The sequence below is a fragment of the Saccopteryx bilineata genome, chromosome 8 (genome assembly GCF_036850765.1).
Source record: "Saccopteryx bilineata isolate mSacBil1 chromosome 8, mSacBil1_pri_phased_curated, whole genome shotgun sequence".
NCBI classification, from domain to species: Eukaryota; Metazoa; Chordata; class Mammalia; order Chiroptera; family Emballonuridae; genus Saccopteryx; species Saccopteryx bilineata.
The window spans coordinates 44,158,970-44,179,927 of NC_089497.1; the positions used below are offsets into that span (position 1 = coordinate 44,158,970).

Genomic DNA, 20,958 nt, shown 5'->3' on the forward strand with positions numbered 1-20,958 from the left:
GTCTCTCTTTCTGGAGAAAGAGAAACAATACTAGAGAAACTGAAGAAAATTAGACTAGTGAAGTAGTAAGAATATTTATGGAGCAAGTAAAAGCAAAATTATTGGGGCAAGAAAATTTTTAAATCAGGATGTGTTCTTGGAAAGAGTCAGGTATAATAATTTATTTACACTTAAAAAAACACATTCATCCATTCTATATTCTCCAAACCAAAACCTAGGCATCTTTAACAATATAGGATAGACTCCAGAAGATTAACCTATTTTTCTATAATAAAGAATGTAAATATTTTTACTCTTTTGTAGTGTTGTTTACACACACATACCTCCAAAATTGCCCAGTGGTAAATTTGGTGTCTGGTTACTAAAAGACAATAAAGATTTCTACTGAAGTATTCATGCTATAGTCATAATTAACTGCAGCTACAAATTACAAGAATTTTTAGTGAAATATAACAGTTTACATAGCTGTGCTAAGCTGTCCATGATCATTAAGTCAAAACAAATATCAACATTTATCATTTTATCCAGATGTGATAAAGGCCCAAATTTCACACAAAATATTAATACAACTTATACTAGAACAAGAGGTCATCATCAGGAGATATACCCTAATAAAGAATTTCCCTCAATGACCAGAAAAATAAACAAATCTACAGATTCATCTTAGACTTTAAGCAATTAAATATATTCATACTTTCCATGGATCCCACTATTTTGTCTTTCTGAAGCTTGGATACCTTTGTCGGTAGTATGTTCTATTATTATATGTGAAGAGGCTTAACATCAAGCATGTAACTTGAAATATATACATATATATAATGAAATATATACCATTAAGTGTACAAAATTATTGCCTTCAGATTTTCATTCTTATTATCATTCTTTCACAAAGCAGTTTTTCAAAGCACTTAGACATTTGTTACTTCACTTGACCACACAAAGAAGTGTGTGAAATAAGTGAGAAAAATACACTCCTTTTGAAGATTAAGATTCTGAGACGCAGAGCTGAATGATTAGTCTGAAATCATATTATATGCTGACTTCCAGTTTTATTCTTATATACTCTTACTTGTTTTCATTTCTATATTGCTACCTAGTTAAAATCATTATGGTACCTAAAACATGTCAAATCAGCAAGTATTAAGCAACTTCTATGTGCAAGTCTTCAACTCATACATAACTGCTGTTGTAATTAATGTAGAAAATCAACAGGGGTAATATTAGAAATATTTAACAACCAACACAGAAGGTGCCAACCAAAGAAAATGAACACTGACAAACTGAAATTATACCATCAGTTTTATCAAAGGAAATCAGCTGCATGCTCCGACATGGGAATGACCCAGAGTTTGACTTGATCTCAAACTTTAAGTCATTTGTAAAAAAGTTTATTTAGCCTGAAATGTGTGAATCAGTAAACCCTTTCAAACCACACACTCTGATCTTTCTTAATCTCAGGGAAATTATTTAATTATACTTGTTTTTATTTCTCCCTCTGTAATTTCTATTATCCACATTTTGACTTCTAATCCACACTCCAAGACTCACCTTTTTTTATGCAAGATTTTCATCCTGTTTTGCTTTTGTTTTGTGTGCTTCAATGTATTTCTTGCACTTGTTCTTTCACTTTACTGATTCATGTTTCAACAGTGATGGTGTTCTCCTTTGATTTTTCCACTGAGTTGTTCAGCTGAGATGTTTTTCTTCATGCCTAAAATCCTTTTGTTCTGAATTTAAATTTCCTTAAATGGCCTGACCTGTGGTGGTGCAGTGGATAACACGTCGACCTGGAAATCCTGAGGTCGCCAGTTCAAAACCCTGGGCTTGCCTGGTCAAGGCACATATGGGAGTTGATGCTTCCAGCTCCTCCCCCCTTCTCTCTCTCTCTGTCTCTCTCTCTCCCTCTCTCTCTCCTCTCTAAAAATGAATAAAGAACAAAAGAAAAATAAAAAAATAAATTTCCTTAAATGCTTTCTTTTTTCAAATTCAGGTTTCATTTATTTTGGCTAACAAAATAACTAACAATATTTGCTTAGAGTATCTATTGGATTTTCCTATCTAACCTTCCTCTCTACCTACTAAAGTCCCCTTCACTGGATTGTTATTTTTCATTGATAGCTCATGGGAGGTCAGGTCTTGTTGCTAGAGTATCCTAAATAGCAGAAGTATCACACACAGTGAAAAGCAAAGGTAGATAGTCTGTCAGTTCCTTGTCAAGGCATGAGGAAGAAATCTCCGTTGTCCTCTCTACTCTTTTCAATCTCAGAGATAGAGAAAACTTAGCCAGAGTATCCAGCTACAGTATTTTGGCTTTGTAGCTAGTTGAGGAGATTTGGATACTTAAAATAGGCAAATATTGATCTTCTCCCACAGAGGTTCACCGACTTCTGAAGCCGGAGCTCTCTTCCCAATGTCTCCTGTTTTCTGATCTTTATCTCGACTCCAGTACTGCTTTCTAGTTCCTTGCCCAATTGAAGGTATAAAAGTTTCAAAGCCGTGGTCTTCTGCTCAAGGTGTCATGACAGTTGTTCACAGACCTCAGAAGTGATGCAATTCAGAAAGGCAGCCAGAAATTGAAAGTGAAGGGGAAGAGAGCCATACATAGGTCTCTGGTTTTCAGAATCCTTAATTTTGAGTTAACATTGACTTTAACATTGAGGGAAGGATGGATGCTGGTTGGAGTCTGTCTGAGACTTTATTAAACTTATTCCTAAGAATCGATACTTTTCTCAGAAAACATATTCCTGAATATAGGAAAATGACCATATGTTCTCTTTATGCTCTTAGATACAGATCCCAAAATATACTACAGCTATTAATCACTTGTGGTAAGTTTTATGCAATCCCAGGTTTAATTATTGCAGGGCATAATTATCTTTTGTTTGAAAACAATTTCAAGTCAATTTGTTGTAGTTTCAGCTAGAAGAAAGACAAATTATGACCTTGGCCAATCATGTTAATTTCCCAATGTCTAACTTGCAAGTCTTATAAATATGAAAAAGAATGTCAGCCATTATATATGAATTAAACATGCATCCTACATGGTGGTTTACATGACATTACCCTCCATGTTTTCCACAGACCACTTACCTTTTTTACTTTCTAGAAGAGCTAAGCATATAATATCACCTAAAACTGAAGTAATTTACTGGACTAGACTTCTTAGATAAGTTAAAATAAGCTAAAACTGTTTTTTAGTTGTGTATAGTTTTGTGAACTTTATTTTTTAAGAAAGAGTATACAGAATGTTCCAAATCTCAACTGCAATCTTGTTGAAGTGCAAAAAATACTGTGGGATGTTTGTCCTACTGTCCAGATAGGAATTATACAGGATATGAAATTTGGGTTTCACTCTTGAATCACTAGGTAATGTAATTCTGCATACTCTATGCAACAGATACCCTGAATTGATTGCAATACATTTGCTTTACCATTGATGGAAGATATCTGATATGTTTCTTTTCTGAATCATGCTAAATATAATTTTCTATTGAAACTTCTGCCATGGTAGAATTTCATTAAGTATCTAAAAGGAGAAAAGATCATCAGCATATGTAAAAATGTTTGTTACTTAGAAAATTACAGAGAAAGCCCATAATAGCTAATAACAACAATAACAATGCTAAATTTGAGCCAGTCAAAACAAAATGAGGGAATAGGTAGCCTGGTGAACAAGTATCAAAATAATCTTCCTATGACAACTACAAAAGAACCTGATCAACACGAAATCCCTCCAGCATGCCTGGTACTTTGCTAAACACTAAGGCTTAAAAATCAATAAAACTTGATACCTACCCTTAAGGAACTTCAGTTCACTGTACTATAATTTTAAATGTTACCTTTCCTAAGTGATTAATGTCAAAGAATTTGAGTCAGGAGTTAAACTGCATATAAAACACCAAATTAAATCAAATCACCTTACACTGGATGCACACATTTTTGCATAATAAAACTCATCATTACACAAATAATAGAAACAGAGGTATGCATAAAACAAAAATACAGAAAAACTACCAACATTTATTTTTGGCTTTTATATATACACTTTAACAATTGACTTTATAACAAATGTTGAGGCTATAATGTAAAATATCTGAATCAGAAGGTTCTGGATTTCTGTTCATTTCTTTCCATACTGTTTTTCATCTCAAATCACCCCCTGAACATAGTATTTCCTTTTTCTCAATCCTAATGGAACAAGAAAAATTACTGAGAGAATGAGTTTTCAAAGGTATTTCTTTAAGGATCAAATATGCAAAGGAAAGTAAGATGTAAACAACATAGCTCATTAAAAGACTAGCTATCATAAGATGTTGAAAGAGCAGCACAAGAGTTCCAATGACAATGAAACTGAAGGGGAAAGGTTAGCAAGCATAAACTGAACACTAAACATCTTTCTAACTTCACAGTATATTTTTCTTAGTGGTGTTACCATCTGAAACACACAAAATGATTATTGCACCATATTTCTAATATGCACTAAAAATGTCTGAAAAAAATCAAAGATATTGTCAAAAGGAAAAGCAAAGTCCCAAATATGATGGCATAGAACTTTTATCTTTCCTTATTCTTTTACTGCATTCATATGATCCAACTCATATATAAGCACACACACATATATGTATTAACAATGAATATTATCTCTTAAGACTTTTGAAGTTTCTAATACCTTGTATAAAGGGATGCATATATATGTATATACAACATACATACCAGTTTGCACTTATTTTGACAGCATTAAAATTATTTGAAATAAAAATTCATTTTAAGTTTCTGTAATTCCCTTTCCATTAACTCATGTCATGCTGGTTATTCTAAATACAGAGTGGGACAAAAGTAGGTGTACAGTTGTAAGGCAAAACAGAGTTTACTTTTGTATTATTATTTATTATTATATTATTTTCCATACAAACTGTAAACCTACTTTTGCGCCACCCTGTATAATCCAAACTCATATAAACTGACTTTACCTGAGCTGATTTGAGCCTTTTACTCTGATAGAAATAGATTTACCCTATTAAATAAAAATAAGCCTTTCTTTCTGTATAGTAACAAATTATAAAAAAGGAGAGAAATAGACTGTATTCCATCTTAAGCCTGGTGTAGCCTGGTTTAAGATTACATGAGGTACATAGGTGGGACAAAAAAACGAGACTAAGAGACATGGACAAGAGTGTGGTGGGGGGGGCACAAAGAAAACCAGATAGAAGGTGACGGAAGACAATTTGACTTTGGGTGATGCGTATGCAACATAATTAAATGTCAAAATAACCTGGAGATGTTTTCTCTGAACATATGTACCCTGATTTATTAATGTCACCCCATTAAAATTAATTAAAAAAAAACTACATGAGGGATGCCTGATCATGCGGTGGCACAGTGGATAGAGCATCAGCCTGGGGTGCAGAGGACCCAGGTTTTAAACCCCAAGGTCGCCCAGATTCAGTGTGGGCTCACCAGCTTCAGAGCAGGGTCGCAGGCTTGAGTGTGGGATCATAGACATGATTCCATGGTCACTGGCTTGAGCCCAACCGTCGCTGGCTTGAGCAAGGGCTCACTGGCTCGGCTGGAGCCTCTCTTCCCACCTCCCCCCATCAAGGTACATAAGAGAAACCAATAAATAAACAACTAAGGTGCCTCAACTATGAGTTAATGCTTCTGATCTCTCTCCCTTCCTGTCTATCTGTCCATCGCTCACTCTCTAAAAAAAATTAATTAATTAGAAATAAAAACTACATGAGGGACTGATTAAGCTACTTGGATCTGTACATTAAAAACTGTAATTAAAAAAGCTACATGAATGTGCAAAGGAGGAAAGCAAAGGCTAAATTAAATTACATAATGAAATGAAATAAAATTAAGGTACTATTTATTATACCCATCAAATACTCAGAAAAGTTAACATGTGTTTCTTATATCTGACAACAGGACAGCAGACAGCAACTTATAAACAGTGTTTCATAATTGAGTGGCACACAGTAGGTACTTAATAGTAGCTATTCTCAATTTACCATGTTTTTGTACTAAATTGAATTTCTTTGTAATGCACCTAAACTTACTGTCTAATTCTAAATTTCATAGTATTGAAGATTTTTTTTTAATGTCAAATCCACAGCAGTCTTTGTATCCCAAACTCTATCTGGGTGGCCCCTATTTAAGCCAGTTACTGGTTTCTGAAACAAATGTAAGGGCACAAACAACACGTATAAGGGCTTTCCACAGTCTGAAAGATCTACTACAGTTTTTAATATATTGTGTTTCTGTTATGCTTCACCCTTTTTCTTTGTATGATCCCTAGTTCTGTTTCTCAATCTAGATAATAGTTCTTTTTTACCTTTACCTCCCCAGTCCTCCCAGTATCTAATGCTTTCTTTGACCTGCTCCTACTCAGAATTTCCTTGGTCTGCTTTGACAAATACTACCAATCTCTGCTGTTCACTGAACCAAAGCAGGCAGCAGCTACCCCCAGTCTACCTACTGCAAAAGCTTTAGACAAATTCTCTCTCAGCATTTGTAATTCTAGCCTGAAGAGTTAAATTTTAAAAACAGACTCTACCATAGAAACCGTTCCTCCCACTTATACCTTTCACCTTGTGCCCTTCTCCAAATCCAGTATAACTTTCTTAAAATAAAATTACCAGTACTAATATGGGCAAACACTGAGTAAAAATCATCCCAGAATAGAAGCATGATGGGATGGTGATTAAAAGCTTTAGTTTCTTTAGAGTTGGACTTGAGTTTGAATTCCCATTTTTTACATACTAGCTGTGTGACTTTCAACAAGTTACTTAACATTTCTGAGCCTTAGGATTTCTTTTAAAATGGCATAATAAAAGTACCTGCCTTATAGGATTACGGAATTAGCTGATTAAATGTAAATATAACCAGAACCTGGCACAGAGCAAATTCTCAATAAATATTGGCTACTCTTGTTATTGTTATTATTGTTTAGTACAAGGGCAGAATATACTTTATTTTCTTTTCACTATGCTTCTCACCATAATTTTATTAGTCTTTTTGGCACCAAAGATTTAGAAAAGAATCTATACTAACTCAATACATGTGCTGAATAGAAGCTAAATAAGTCTAAACTAAACTCAGCTTCTCTTCTAAATATCCCATAGAATATTTTTTCTTTTATTTGCATGCACTGAAACACTCATTACCACCTTTTGTGCCCAATTATTGATCTAAATTTTCTTGCCATTTTTATCAGCTAGACATTTAGAAGATCCAAATAATATGCTTATCTAATATACAGTGTGTGGCAAAAGTTGGTTTACATTGTTCATATGGAAATAATACAATAATAATTATACAAGAATAAACTCGTTTCGTGTACTCACAACTGTAAACTTAGTTTCGCTCCACCCTATATTGGAGAGTTTGCTGTATATTCTGTCTATGAGGTGATTTATAAAATGTTATGATCAGTCCCAGGAATATCAACAGCTGTGTGGTGGGTGGGTGTAGGGAAGGGGTAGGATCCAGGGATAATATAGCTTTCTCCAGATTGCTGTGTCCTCTTCTGAATAGGGAAAATGTTTTTATGGTGTAGAGCCTCTCGCTACCATTCACACCAGCAAAGGAGTATGAGTCAATTAAAAAGAAACTGAGAGTGAATTTTTATTTTCAATGTTAAATGAGTCCTGGCCAGTTGACTCACTGGATAGAGCATCAGTCCAGTGTGTGGAACTCTTGGCTTCTATCCCTGGTTGGGGCACACATGAGAAGAAACCATCTAATTCTCTTCCCCTCCCTCTCCCCCTTCTCTTTCCTCTTCCCCTCTTACAGTCATTGGCTCACTGATTTGACCATCAACCAGGGTGCTGAGGATAGCTTGGTTAATTCAAGCATTGGCCCCAGACAGAGGTCACCAGGTGGATCCTGGGTGGGGCGTATGTGGGAGCCTGTCTCTCTATCTCCCCTCCTCTCACTTAAAAACAAAAAGTTAAATGTAAATTTTGAAGTTATAGTTAAATAAAACACATATCAAGGAGATACAGAGAAATTGCAGTTGTTTGTTTCTAGATATAATGGTGAAATATTTGTAAAGTCTTTTCCAATATAGATTCTTTCCACTGTTCATCAAAATAGTCAACTTCCTTTGTCTGCTTTATCAACCCTGTTATGTAAATCTATCTCCCAGATGGATATACTGTTATACTGACCAAAAATCAAATGCAATAGTTAAATACTACCAATTTTATAAGATCTATATGGACATGGCTCCTGATTTTTTGCTTAGGCACAAAAACCAAGTTTACCTCTTTACTTTGAAGAAATATATCTATTTATCTAACTATATTATTTTATAGAATTAAAAAATGACTGTGACTTAGTATTATGACCTTCCTTCCATAGTTAATCAATGTTATGTAGAATGAAATGTAAAGAATCATGTTTATAAATTCTATTATCAATATATCTTCATGAGTAAAGGTGAGTTGGTAAAAAGAAATTTATTATAATTACCAACTATAAAAGATTATAAACACTTAATATTGTCTGTACTTAATATTATACGTCTGTATTAACATTCCAATGACATACTTGAAAAGAGTTATCATAAAGAAAATTTTATCAAGGACTAAAATAAAAAACAAAATCAAATATTTTACATATACTCTTTCCTGGTACCCTAAACATTATTTCTAGTAACATTATCTGAAGCTAAAATATTTAGTTGTTGAAAGAAACATGCTCATATTATTAAAGCTAAAAGAAACCCTGACGACAAAGCTAAGGGAAACATCTGAACAGATTATATGACGTGCCCCAAATCATACAACTCAACCAAGGATAGTAGCAACACTAGACCTAGGATAATCCTTCCTAAATCTACATCTTGACAATGTGTAGTAGAGTGAAACAGTTAAATATATGAAGGATTGACTGAAAAGTTAGATGTTGTCCTTTTAAGTTAAAATCTAAGTAATAGATGTTCACTTGATTTTATATTCCCAGAAAAGTAAATTTAGCAGTAATGAAAATAACAAAGAAAATGTATGCATAATTTCTTTTTGTATTTTTCCGAAGTGAGAAGTGGGGAGGCTGAGAGACAGACTACCGCATGCACCCGACCAGGATCCACCCAGTAAGCCCACCAGGGGGCGATGCTCTGCCCATTTGGGGCATTGCTCCATTGCAACCGGAGCCATTCTAGTGCGTGAGGCAGAGGCCATGGAGCCATCCTCAGCACCTGGGCCAACTTTGCTTTGATGAAGCTTTGGCTGCAGGAGGGGAAGAGAGAGAGAGAGAAAGAGAGAGAAAGGAGAGGGGGAAGGGTGGAGAAGCAGATGTGCACTTCTCTTGTGTACCCTGGCTGGAAATCAAACCTGGGACTTCCACACACCAGGCTGACATTCTCACACTGAGCAGACCGGCTAGGGCCTGTGTATGCCTGTCTAATTTTTAAAAGTAAAATAACAAAAACAAAGAAAAGTTTACTTTTTAATGTCTAAAGGAAGCCATGATTTATTGGGGAAGAGGGGTGGTGTAATGGATTTTGTTTTGTTTTGTATTTTTTTAAATTGTTAGCGCACTAACTGTAAACAAGTCTCTAGAACAGTGGTAGTCAACCTGGTCCCTACCGTCCACTAGTGGGCATTCCAGCTTTCATGGTGGGCAGTAGCAGAGCAACGAAAGTATAAATAAAAAGATAGATTTAACTATAGTAAAATGTTTTATAAATACTTATTCTGCCAAACAGCGAAAATCCGTCATAAAGTACTTGGTAAGTAATTATCATTATACGTTTTAACTTGCTATAACTCTGCTTTATAAAGTTTATAAAGTAAAGTTACTTCCCTACTTTATAAATCACCATGACTGTGGAACTGGTGGGCGGTTAGAAAATTTTACTAACAGAGATACAAAAGTGGGCAGTAGGTATAAAAAGGTTGACCACCCCGTTCTAGAAACTTACTAATGACAGTAATAGGTACCAAAGATTTCAATACTAAAAACCCAAGTCGTTTTAATGTGAATTAGAAATACAGAATATCTAAAATTAAGGAAAACATAATTTTAAAAGATTAAATCAGTATACCCAATCCTTTAAATTGTGTGTACATTTTTCCTGAAGTGCATATTCATGAGGTGACAGTAGAGATGGGCGGGCTGCTTTGTTTGACTATAGGTCTGTTTACTTCATACTGTCAGAAATGGATTTTGACATGCACAGCATTAATATTGCTATTTTTATTGATATAATTAGCACCGCTATAAATAATTTCTCAGCCTGCCATATCTAAGTATATCATTACAATCAGCAATATTACAGCATATTTTTCTTATATGATGACTGGGAAATAGACTGCTGGCCCAGAAAAACAGTGACCTCATGATATAGAAATTACAGGAAAATAAAAAAAATATTGCCATGTCAATAAAAACTACTGTTTTGTGTATGACTTCACTGAACAAACTAGTTTATATTTGTTTGAAACTAAAGTTTCTCACCAATCTGCTGTTTCAATTTCACATCACACCATATTGTACCTAAAACAGGCAATCTGGATTCCCGTTGCTACTTCCCCTCATCACCAAACAGTTCAGGGATGGGTTTGAAATACAAAGCTTGAATATATAAAGCAAAAGAATTAAGACGACCAAAATTCAAAATGGGTGGGTGTGTTTGATGTCATTTGTATAACTGCTAGTGGGTGACCCATTTGTGACATTTTTATCAGTACGTGAAAACAAAATCAAAACATTTTATCTTGCAGACCACATCAGCTGTGACAGTAACCTCACCCAGACCTTGAATAGTTTGTACATAAAACAAAGTAGGGTGACTGACCCAGTGCATATTCAACACAAAGTATAAAGGCCAAAACAAAATGACAATACAATTCAAAACAAGTTTGTGGAAATTTTAGACTTGTATATTAAACCTTCCTTTGTCTCTATCACTTGACAGATGGTTAGCCCTCACACAGCCTAGTATCTCTGGCAAAGAAATGTGTGTCTAACCAATAACACCCCAAATTTTTACTTAAAATGCACTGTACACATACTTACACTTACCTAAAAAATGAGTATTAACAGAATTAGTCATGCTTATTTTAATACTATAAAAATTTGACAGATGTCAAGATTTTATTTTTTACCTTATGAATACCTCTTTTGAAACTCTTAACTGTCTTGTACGGATCCAAGGTTTTAAGAACTTTTCACTTCAGATTTCATTCACTTTATAGGCTGCCTGGTAACCATGCTTTTTAAAAAACTTTCAAAATACCTTTGAATCCAAACTTATTACAAAATTTACAAAGATGTAATTAGCTTGTGTTTCATGTTGTTCAGAGCAAAGTTTTGGTAACTAACAAAGTGAATTAAACAAAATCACCTGGAAACTTAAAATGCTTTCCATGTCAAGGACTGCAAAGCAAGACTTTATCCAGTACTGAAATATGTCTTTATTTAAAAGCTGCATATATATATATATATATATACACACACACATATACACTCACATGCACATCCATTCTGACTAGAATTAGGAAAAGTTTTTAGTTCTGAACATTCTATCAACTATCTTCCAATATGTTCTTTAAAGATTTCAGCCACCTGACCAGGCAGTAGCGCAGTGAATAGAGCGTCAGCCTAGAATGCTAAGGACCCAGTTTCAAAATACCAAGGTCAGTGACTTGAGTACGGGCTTATCTGTCCTAAGCACAAGCTCAACAGCTTACGCATGGGTTGCCAGCTTGATTGTGAGATCACAGACATACTCCATAGTCACTGGCTTGAGCCCAAAGGTTGCTGGCTTAAAGCCCAAGGTCGCTGGCTTGAGTCTAAGGTTGCTGGCTTGAGTCTAAGGTTGCTGGCTTGCGCAAAGGGTCACCGGCTCGACAAGAGGCCCCTGATCAAGGCACATATGAGAAAGCAATCAGTGAACTAAGATGCCGCAAAGAAGAATTGATGCTTCTCATCTCTCCCCCTTCCTGTCTGTCCCTTTCTGTCCTTCTCTCTCTCGCTTGCTAAAATAAATAAATAAATAAATAAATAATAAAATAAATTGCAACCAAAACAACATATTCCATTAGTCTCTGCTTTTCTTCCTAAATCTTCCTATTTATAGTTTTCAGATGCTGGCAGGTCTGTATGCAAATAGTGACAGGCAAGTTCAATATTCTTTTGTGTGTGTGTGTGTGTGTGTGTGTGTGTATGTGTGTTGGTATGTCAGAGATAGAAAGGGGCAGACAGAAAGGGAGAAAGATGAGAGGCATCAATTCTTTGTTGCAGCACCTTAGTTGTTCATTGATTGCTTTCTCATATGTGCCTCGACTGGAGCAGGGCTCCAGCCAAGACAATGACCCTTTGCTCAAGCCAGCGACCTTGGGCTTCATGCCAGCGACCATTGGGCTCAAGTCAGCAACTTTTGGGCTCAAGCCAGCAACCATGGGGTCATGTCTATGATCCCATGCTCAAGCCAGCAACCCCGCACACAAGCATGCGACCTCGGGGTTTCGAACCTGGGTCCTCTAGGTCCCAGTCCCACGCTCTACCCACTGCATCACTGTCTGCTCAGGCTCAGCATTCTCTATATACCCTCCTTGAAAGAGGTGATTATGCTACAAATTAGCATAAATAGATATCTAATGTATAGAAATACAGTGTGTCCGTAAAGTCATGGTGCACTTTTGACCGGTCACAGGAAAGCAACAAAAGACGATAGAAATGTGAAAAGCATCAAAATCTGCACCAAATAAAAGGAAAACTCGCCCAGTTTCATATCTATTCAGTGCAGTTCGATGTGGGCTCACACACAGATTTTTTAGGGCTCCTTAGGTAGCTATCCTGTATAGCCTCTACAGACTCGTCACTCACTGATGGCCTACCAGAACAGGGTTTCTCCACCAAACTGCCGGTTTCCTTCAACTGCTTATCCCACCGAGTAGTGTTATTCCTATGTGGAGGCGCTTCGTTATAAACGCGCCGATATTCACATTGCACTTTGGTCACGGATTCGAATTTAGCGAGCCACAGAACACACTGAACTTTCCTCTGTACCGTCCACATCTCAACTGGCATGGCCGTGGGCTGCTCTGCTGTATACACGGTGTTACGTCATCATTGCGCATGAGCACATGCTGCCACATCACCCTACAGAAACTGGGAGGGTTTTCCTTTTATTTGGTGCACATTTCACATTTCTATCATCTTTTGTTGCTTTCCTGTGACCGGTCAAAAGTGCACCATGACTTTACAGACACACTGTACAAGCCCTTCACTGCAGGGATGGAAAGACCAGAGGTATAAGGACTGTGTAAAAAGAGGTATCCTACTTACTCATATTTGGCTAACAATAAGACTCACCACGACAGAAAAAAAATGATGAAAATCAGAACTTGTTATCTGAGAACTATGAACTAGTTTTGGAAAAGTGAGACACTCACTACTGGAAGTAACAAGCTCAGTGTCAAATCATATACACCCGTAACCAGGCACCGAAGTTTCCTTCTGTTACAAACCTAGGATCTTTAGACCTACAGACTAAACGATTAAAGTAATGCTAAAATCTTCTGTAATGTTCTTCTTGCATTACAAATAGTCTATTAAATCAGAAAAGTGCCAATCAAATGCTTTTTTAGTTTGAAAGGTTTAAACAAAACATTTTTTGCATGCTTCTTTCTCTTTTTAATGTCACCTATAAATTAATTACAATAAATTTCCATTTTCTCTTGATAAAACCACAACTGAAAAAAGAGGTGGGCACGTTATTTACAGACCTATTCCTAAGTCAAATTCATTCTAACTAAAATATTTTAGACATTCTAGCTTATATTCTACCACAATTTGCTAACAAAAGCTTCCTAGAAATTTTACAGTAAATTCCAAGGCATATTTTTAAAATATTAAGTAACATTTGAAAGTAACATTTCAAAGGCATGCTTAAAATTATGAAAATAAAATCCTGATTCTGTTTAAAAAAAATAAAAGAGACCTACGCTAATGTATGGAGAATGTTTCATACAATGCCAAAGGGTAAAAATAAGAAATCAAGAAAATAAAGTAAGCTTTTCCTTTTTTATCATTGGCAATTGGCAACTTCTGTAATTTTGTTCAAAATGTATTTCCTAAAACGAGAAAACAGCTAACTTTTAAAGTTTCATCCAAAAATCTCTCCTCCTAACAATTTGAAGTACGTAAAGTATATGTGACATTAGAATGTAAACTTTACAGTGCAGGTAATTTTATCTCCAGTTCACCGTTATTTCCCAAGTGTCTAAAATAGTGTCTAGAACCAGTTGTTGAATTTAAAAACCACCATTTCAGAAAAGCATGATTATTTCAGAGAATAAAGCAGTGCCCAATAAGCTCTCCATTTTTTTTACTCCAAATATTTTTAAAAAGTCTTCTTACCACTCATTCAAAAATATTCAGAATAATATGTAACTCATTTGTAAATGTTAAATCCTTTAAAGGAACCTAGTTGTGCTCTTCTAAAATGACTTACTCAGTCTAGCCTTTTTTATTCCTAGGAAGTCCTATTTGGTCAGAGAAAATCTTCTGAAGACTTTCACTACCGAGATAAAAACAATTCATTTAAAATGACTTTTTTCCTCAGATTTTATTCCTATACCAAGCAGTCAAGTTTGTATTAATTTGACAGCAATAGTTGTATGTCTGTGAGTCTCAAAACTTTATGACCTAACTACATGGAAAAATGGCATCACATCAACTAGTATTTCTAAGCGTACACCCCTCACCCCAAATTATAAACCTCAAATGAAAGTTCTTTCCTCTAGTATTCCTTTTAAACTCACACTGTCTCCCAGTGACTAGTCAGTGTACACATGAATTATATCCATATTTTCTTGATGTAGAAGAATCTCAAAATACTGGCATCTTAGCTGGACTAGGCAGGTAAGCATAAAGACTTCCTGAAATTGTGTCAAATTTGACAATTTTAATCTTAAACTTCTTTTTTCAGTCTTTTAAAATCGGGACCTCATCATGAAAGGGCTACTGCTTTGGAGTCTGGTAGCCAGTTAACTTATCACCTGATCTTCACATACAAAAGGCCTGTCTGTATTCCACTGCTCTGTGATAACCAACTGCTGGACTCACTGAGCAGCTAATACATTTCTAGAAAACTTACTTCTCTTCTTCTGACCAGTTTGAGTACCAGGCACTCTCAAGCCTAAAACCCTCTAAAATTGAGCTCAATGGAACTCACAACCCCAATTCTAGGAATTAAATCTTGAGCACTAAACAATGAATAACATTAGCAATTCTTCAGGGACAATTCCAAAAGTTTTCTTGAAAGACTATTCCTCTGAAGGCACAATGAGACCCTGTACTATATACGTGCATGGACAGCTTTAATATGTTCTGAATAAAAATAATAAAGAGCAAAAAAAAGGGATGAAAAACCTATGTAAATTAGAGGGGGGAGGGTAATGCATAAAGTAGCCAAATCCGGACTAGTCAAATTTATGTGTGGGGTAGGGGAAAGGGAGGAGGGTGCATTTTAACTATTTCCACGTGATACCAAAGGGTACTTGGGATTAGGAACAACAGGTAGGAGAGTAATCCGTTCATGAATGTTAATAATATTTAAATTCTGTTTATAGCTATAGAATTTAATGACAAAAATCATTATAATTTAGGTTTCAAATTTTTCAACAGCAACAAGTTACTATAACTTCAGATTTGAGTTCACTGAAAACATTGGGGCAATGAATGGCCTCTGCTAATTTTATTAGCTGAAATTGACACATGACCACGCAATAAGAAAACCCTCGCCTTTAGCAACGTTTTGATATATTTAAATGGTAAGGAATGAAGACAATTTTCACGCGCCTAGAAAGTAAACATGTTCAACAGCTTGGGCCAGTGCCGATTCTGAGAACATCACTTAATTCACAGGCTACCAAAGTACTTCCGGTTTCATTTGGATTTTTAATTGGAGAACTATCATCCCGCTACTGACCCCATTCAACTGGGCTGGGTTAGAGATCAGCGGATAACAGCGCTAGGGAGCGTAGCTGCGCGCCATATTGTGTTTTTAGCTAATGTTTATAGTTCGTGTGTGTGCCTAGCATATGTTGTGCAAGTGTGTTTATCAATAGAACTTTCAGAAAATTCCCGCCTCCTGCCTCTTCAGCATCTTTAAAACGGGTAACAGCTTCGGAGAGGCGGCGGCCGTGAGGTGGGTGATGGGAGAGGACCAGAGAGCCACGGAGAGGAAAGCATTCAACAATGCAACAGAGAGAGGGCATTTCTTTTCAACTTTCAAAAAGCTTCCAACCGATTTTCTCTCAGCTACTGAAGAGTCAACATTTTTTCACTGTTTCCAAAGCAGCACAGAAGAGAGAAAGAAGCCCCCTCCACTCCAGCCGTGGCAGCGCAGCCGGCGCGGGCGGGTGGCCCCGAGGTCCGCAGGGGCGTCCAGCGGCTCCGGGGCCAGGACCTCTCCCGCCCCCAGTCCTCTGAAGACGCTCCAGAGACCGCGAGAGCCAAGACGGCGGGGGAGGGCCGGGAGGGCCGGGAGGGCCGGGAGGGAGGGGGCGGAAGGCCAGCGGGCGCCCCTAGCAACTCTGAGCCCGGGCTAGCGCCGCTCAGCTCCTCTTCTTGGAAGCGGCGGCTCCAGCGCAGGGAGTAGGAAGAAGTAGGCAGAAGACACGTTTCCAGCTGCGGGACGCCCCGCCCGCTCCTGGGACCGCAGACCCACCCGCGCTCCCTTCCTCCCCGCAGGGTCGGGTGAGGACGTCGCCGCCGCCGCCGCCGCCGCCGGACGCGAGGAGGGGCGCCTGAGGAGAGGAGGCGCTCGCGGGGCGGAGCGCAGGGGCGCGCGCTCTCTGCCGGCCGACGGCCCGCGGGCTCGCCGCTCCAGCTCGCTCCCCGACCAACCTCATCCCGCTCCCCTCCCTTCCTGTGCCGTCGCCCCCGACTCCAGGCGCCTCGCGGACGCCTCGTTCCCCCTTTGCACGCACACACCCACCCCTCCCGCCCTACAACAAATTAGAGTTTTTGGCGTTACCTCCTCGCGCTCTTTAATCTTCTTTCCTCAACTCCTAAACTTCCCCCGCCCTTACTTCTTCGGCAGAAGGTCCACATTGGGCGCCTCACGCTGCGAACCCTCTGTCTTTCCCGACTATTGGGTTATTCTTATGCCACTCTTAGCTTCAGTGAGCCTATAAGGTTGGGACGCTCCTCGTGAGGTTGCCGCCCATAAACAAAATGCACTCGCCCTGTCTCCGCCCCCTTTTTCTCTTTCCTCATCTCTATCACAGTCGATTGGGCTAGAAGAAGCCCAATCCGCTATCTCAAACACCTATTGGGGCGTGGAAACATCGCTCAGAAGACTGTTAACAGGTGATTGGTCGACAGTCCCCCCACTCCGCCCCCTTCTGCCTCACCTTTGCCCAGTCTAGAGAGGTCAGTCGTATCTCGTTGTTCAGTGATCCGAGAGGTGGGAGGCTATTGGTTGAGAGAACCCGTCATCCCGGACTAGAGTGAGCCATGATTGGTCAATACTGATACGAGCAAGTTTGGTTGTTTATATCCCCGCCCCCCGTCTCCACCTCCTCTTTTTTCCTCCACGCCCACGCCCCCTCCTGACTGCTTTTACTTTCTACGCATTTCTATTTCCTCCTTTATTTATTTATTTGTGATAAACTTAAATGACCCGGCGACGGAGGCGGGACTCGTCGAAAGGCTGAGAATGACGAAGAGCGGCCAAGGGCCAATTGCCGAGGGGGCCGCAGGGTGAGGGGCAGCCGCGATGACCAGTGAGAGGCAGGTGTCTGGAGCGTGCTAGGCCTTTGGAGCCGGGATGCCCCAGCGGAGGCGGCGGTTACCCGCTGTCTGGCGCGGCGAGCTTGCGGGAGAGCCTCGGGAGGGGAAGAGATGGTGTCGCTGTCGCAGACGGCCGAAGCAGCAGGCTGGAAGCTGGATGCAGGGCGAGGGGAGGGAAAGCGGAGAGGGTCTGGCGAGGCGGCGGCGCTCCAGGCCATACTGGGTCAGACTTGATTCCTGCGGAGAGGGGAGCAGGTTGCCAAGCCGGAGGTCACCAGAGGCCGCTGAAACTATGCCAGAGCTCAGAGGGAAGATTTGTTCGTTCAGGAGGTTTAGAGAAGTGCTATGTAAAACAGTTCGGAGTAAACCGCCCTTAATATAAATGAGGATATTATCCTAACGGGACTGGAGCCCACAAAATTCAATATCCTGAGGGCTAAGGAACAAATAAAGAAACACGGAAAATTAAATGCGGTTCAGATGCTTCAATAAAACCTTCATCCTCATCCATTTGTCACTAAACATAGCACTCCCCAGAGGCAAATTCTTAACCAAGTGTTGGTCCATCCAGTCCTCAGGCGTTGGGGGAAAGAAATGAGGCTCAAGGCCAGCGGGAAGCTCAGGGAAGATTCCTAAAAAGGATTCCTAAAAAGGGCTAAGCTGGGGAGGGGTGTCCCCCTTTCACTATACAAAGGAAAAAAATTTCTACTGAAATAAAGCAGAAATTGGACATTATAGAGAACTCGATAGCAATAACTTACCACAAAATAAGGTACTTTCTTATATGCATACAATGAATACACTATTTGCAATTTGAAAACTATTTTTACAGTACATGTATTTGATGTGTAGGTTCCAATAGACTTGTTTTAAGTCCTGAATTTTATCGTAGGCTTCCTTGGATACAGCATACATTAAAGAAAAATTATTGGTGGCACTTGTTAAAAATGATTAGACAGGCTTTATTTGGGACTATGAATAGGTACCACTGCCCCTAAAATGTTACAGTGAGGGAGAGAGATTGTGCTGGACTCCAAATAAAATATAAGCAAGTGGAAATTTTAGCGAATAAGTGGGGGCGGGGTTAGTGGATGGAAAATTACCAAGGAAATAATAGAGGTAAGAGAGGAGGTGGATGGAATCCTGAGTAAACCATCCTAACAAGATTCCTGCTGAGGACAGGTCAGAGTGATCAGACATCACCTGAGGGAGGATGGAGGATGGAGGATGCACCTGATCATACATCCAGGGGGATGGGGAATGGGGGGTAGTTTTGCTAAACTGACTTAACAGGGTCCTTGATAAAGTTGGACTTTACAAGGAAGCATCAGATGCCTGGCTTTGATACATCAGCAAAATAAATCAGCACTGGTGAAAAAATGTGTAGAAGGCCTTAACCTCATCAATACTATTTAAATCTGTCTTTTGAGGAATATATGTATGAGGGTCTCAGAATCTACAAAATTATTCCATCAGCTGTCAAATTTGAACAATAAAGTATAAATTGCTATTGAGTCTGGAAGCCTCATTTTAGAATTTATATGTAAATCTTAGCTAAAAAGCGATGTAGTGACTGTAATATAACTATTTCACACACAATCAGTTTCAAATTATAAAATTAAATTTAACAAATGTGTTTAATTATTCCCATAATTTTTCTAAAGGACAGTGGCAACTCCCTTTAAGAACTACTTAAAATTCATTCTTTTCAACAAGTTTTTAGAGGTATTCAATGTATTGCCATGAGAGTTATTAGGATTATAATGATAATGCATTAAGAAAGCAGTGTAAAATATTCTAATTCAGGTATTGGTAACCAAGTGAGGCCTTGGACATTACTGCCCCTGTAAAAATCATAGTTCCTTTATCACTTCTCTTGATGTTAGAATCTGGGTTAGAATGTTCTGTCCATAGGAGTGCCTCAATCTTTATATTGCATACACGCATACCTCAGCCATCAACTCTACACATATAAAAGTACGAATATGCAGAAGTTGTAGCAAGAATTCCATAACTATGCCAAGAGGCAAAGGACATATTTGGTTTTTTGTGTGTGCTTTTTATGTTTTGTTTTGTTTTTTGTTAGCAATTAGCAGAATTGAGGAAAAGGATACAATAAGAATGATGTGATAAGAGATTGGGAAAGGGATGAAGGCATGACTGATAGAAAATTAAAAGTGATCAATGCTTAGAAAGCGACTGTACCAGCAATTCCTATTATTCTTCTAACCTGGAGCCTTCACAGATTCTGAATAGTTTACAGTCCCTAAAGCTTAAGAAGTACTTCAAAAGAGGCCAAACTAGTGGTATATGTACTTTCCCTATGTTACAAATGAGGACACGTGCGCTTTAAATGTCATACGTAGCAGACCTTGTTTTCAAATAAGTCTTCCTTCCTCTTTTCACTATGCTATATACTTATTCATTCAACAAATATTAAGTGCATATTATTTGTACTAGATATATTTATTGAGCACTTAAAAGTATGAGGAATTTAGAAACTAATGATATACAAGATCCGGCTTTTTTCTCTAAAGATTTCACTGTGTATTGGGAGAGAAGTAAAGGGATAAAATACCATACTGTGTACATATGTGGTATATACAAATGGGAGTGTAGCAAAGAGAATGCCTAACTCCTAAGAATTTGGAAATGGTGTAATACATTCTATTCATCACTATAATGAATTCAAAAATTAATCAAATCAGATTATGCTCTCAAGGGCCTTAGACTCTAAAAAGACCACTAATTAGACATATGCATAAAAAAATCTGCATTACTAGCCAAAATGAGAAGAGTCTTAATGATGAAATTAAGTGCTATGGGAGATCAGAAAAGAAATATTGTTTTCATCTTGAAGAGTAAAGGATGAGAAATCAGAGAAATCTTAATGGAAGATATGACTTTTGAGATGGTCTTTGAATGATCATCCGCAGCATGTATGAAATACACATTACTTGTTATTTCTTTGCCATTTACTCAAAGACAGGTACTACTTTTTTATACGTTCTCACCAATAATCTGAGCAGATAATAGCCAATAAGAGAATATTAAAAGAAAAATGAATCTTTCTTTCATAGTAAAGTAAAATTGAGTTAATCAACAAAATGTGTTAGGACAACATGCCAATAATTAAGATTAGACAATTGCAGCAGTTGTGGAGGTAAAGCAGCTAAGGGGAGATTTCTGTAAATTCACCTGTAA

At 38.0% G+C, this 20,958-nt stretch overlaps 1 protein-coding gene across 6 annotated transcripts in view; it reads right to left on the reverse strand.

The window, feature by feature from the left end:
* The window catches only part of ZBTB20 (zinc finger and BTB domain containing 20), an 894,540-nt gene extending 877,434 nt beyond the window's left edge, over window positions 1–17,106 (reverse strand). For all 6 annotated transcript variants that reach the window (XM_066240869.1, XM_066240865.1, XM_066240864.1 and 3 more), the window contains exon 1: window positions 16,997–17,106. The gene's annotated coding sequence lies outside the window, so the exon portion shown is untranslated. The remainder of the gene's footprint in view (window positions 1–16,996) is intronic.
* Window positions 17,107–20,958: the final 3,852 nt, after the last annotated feature.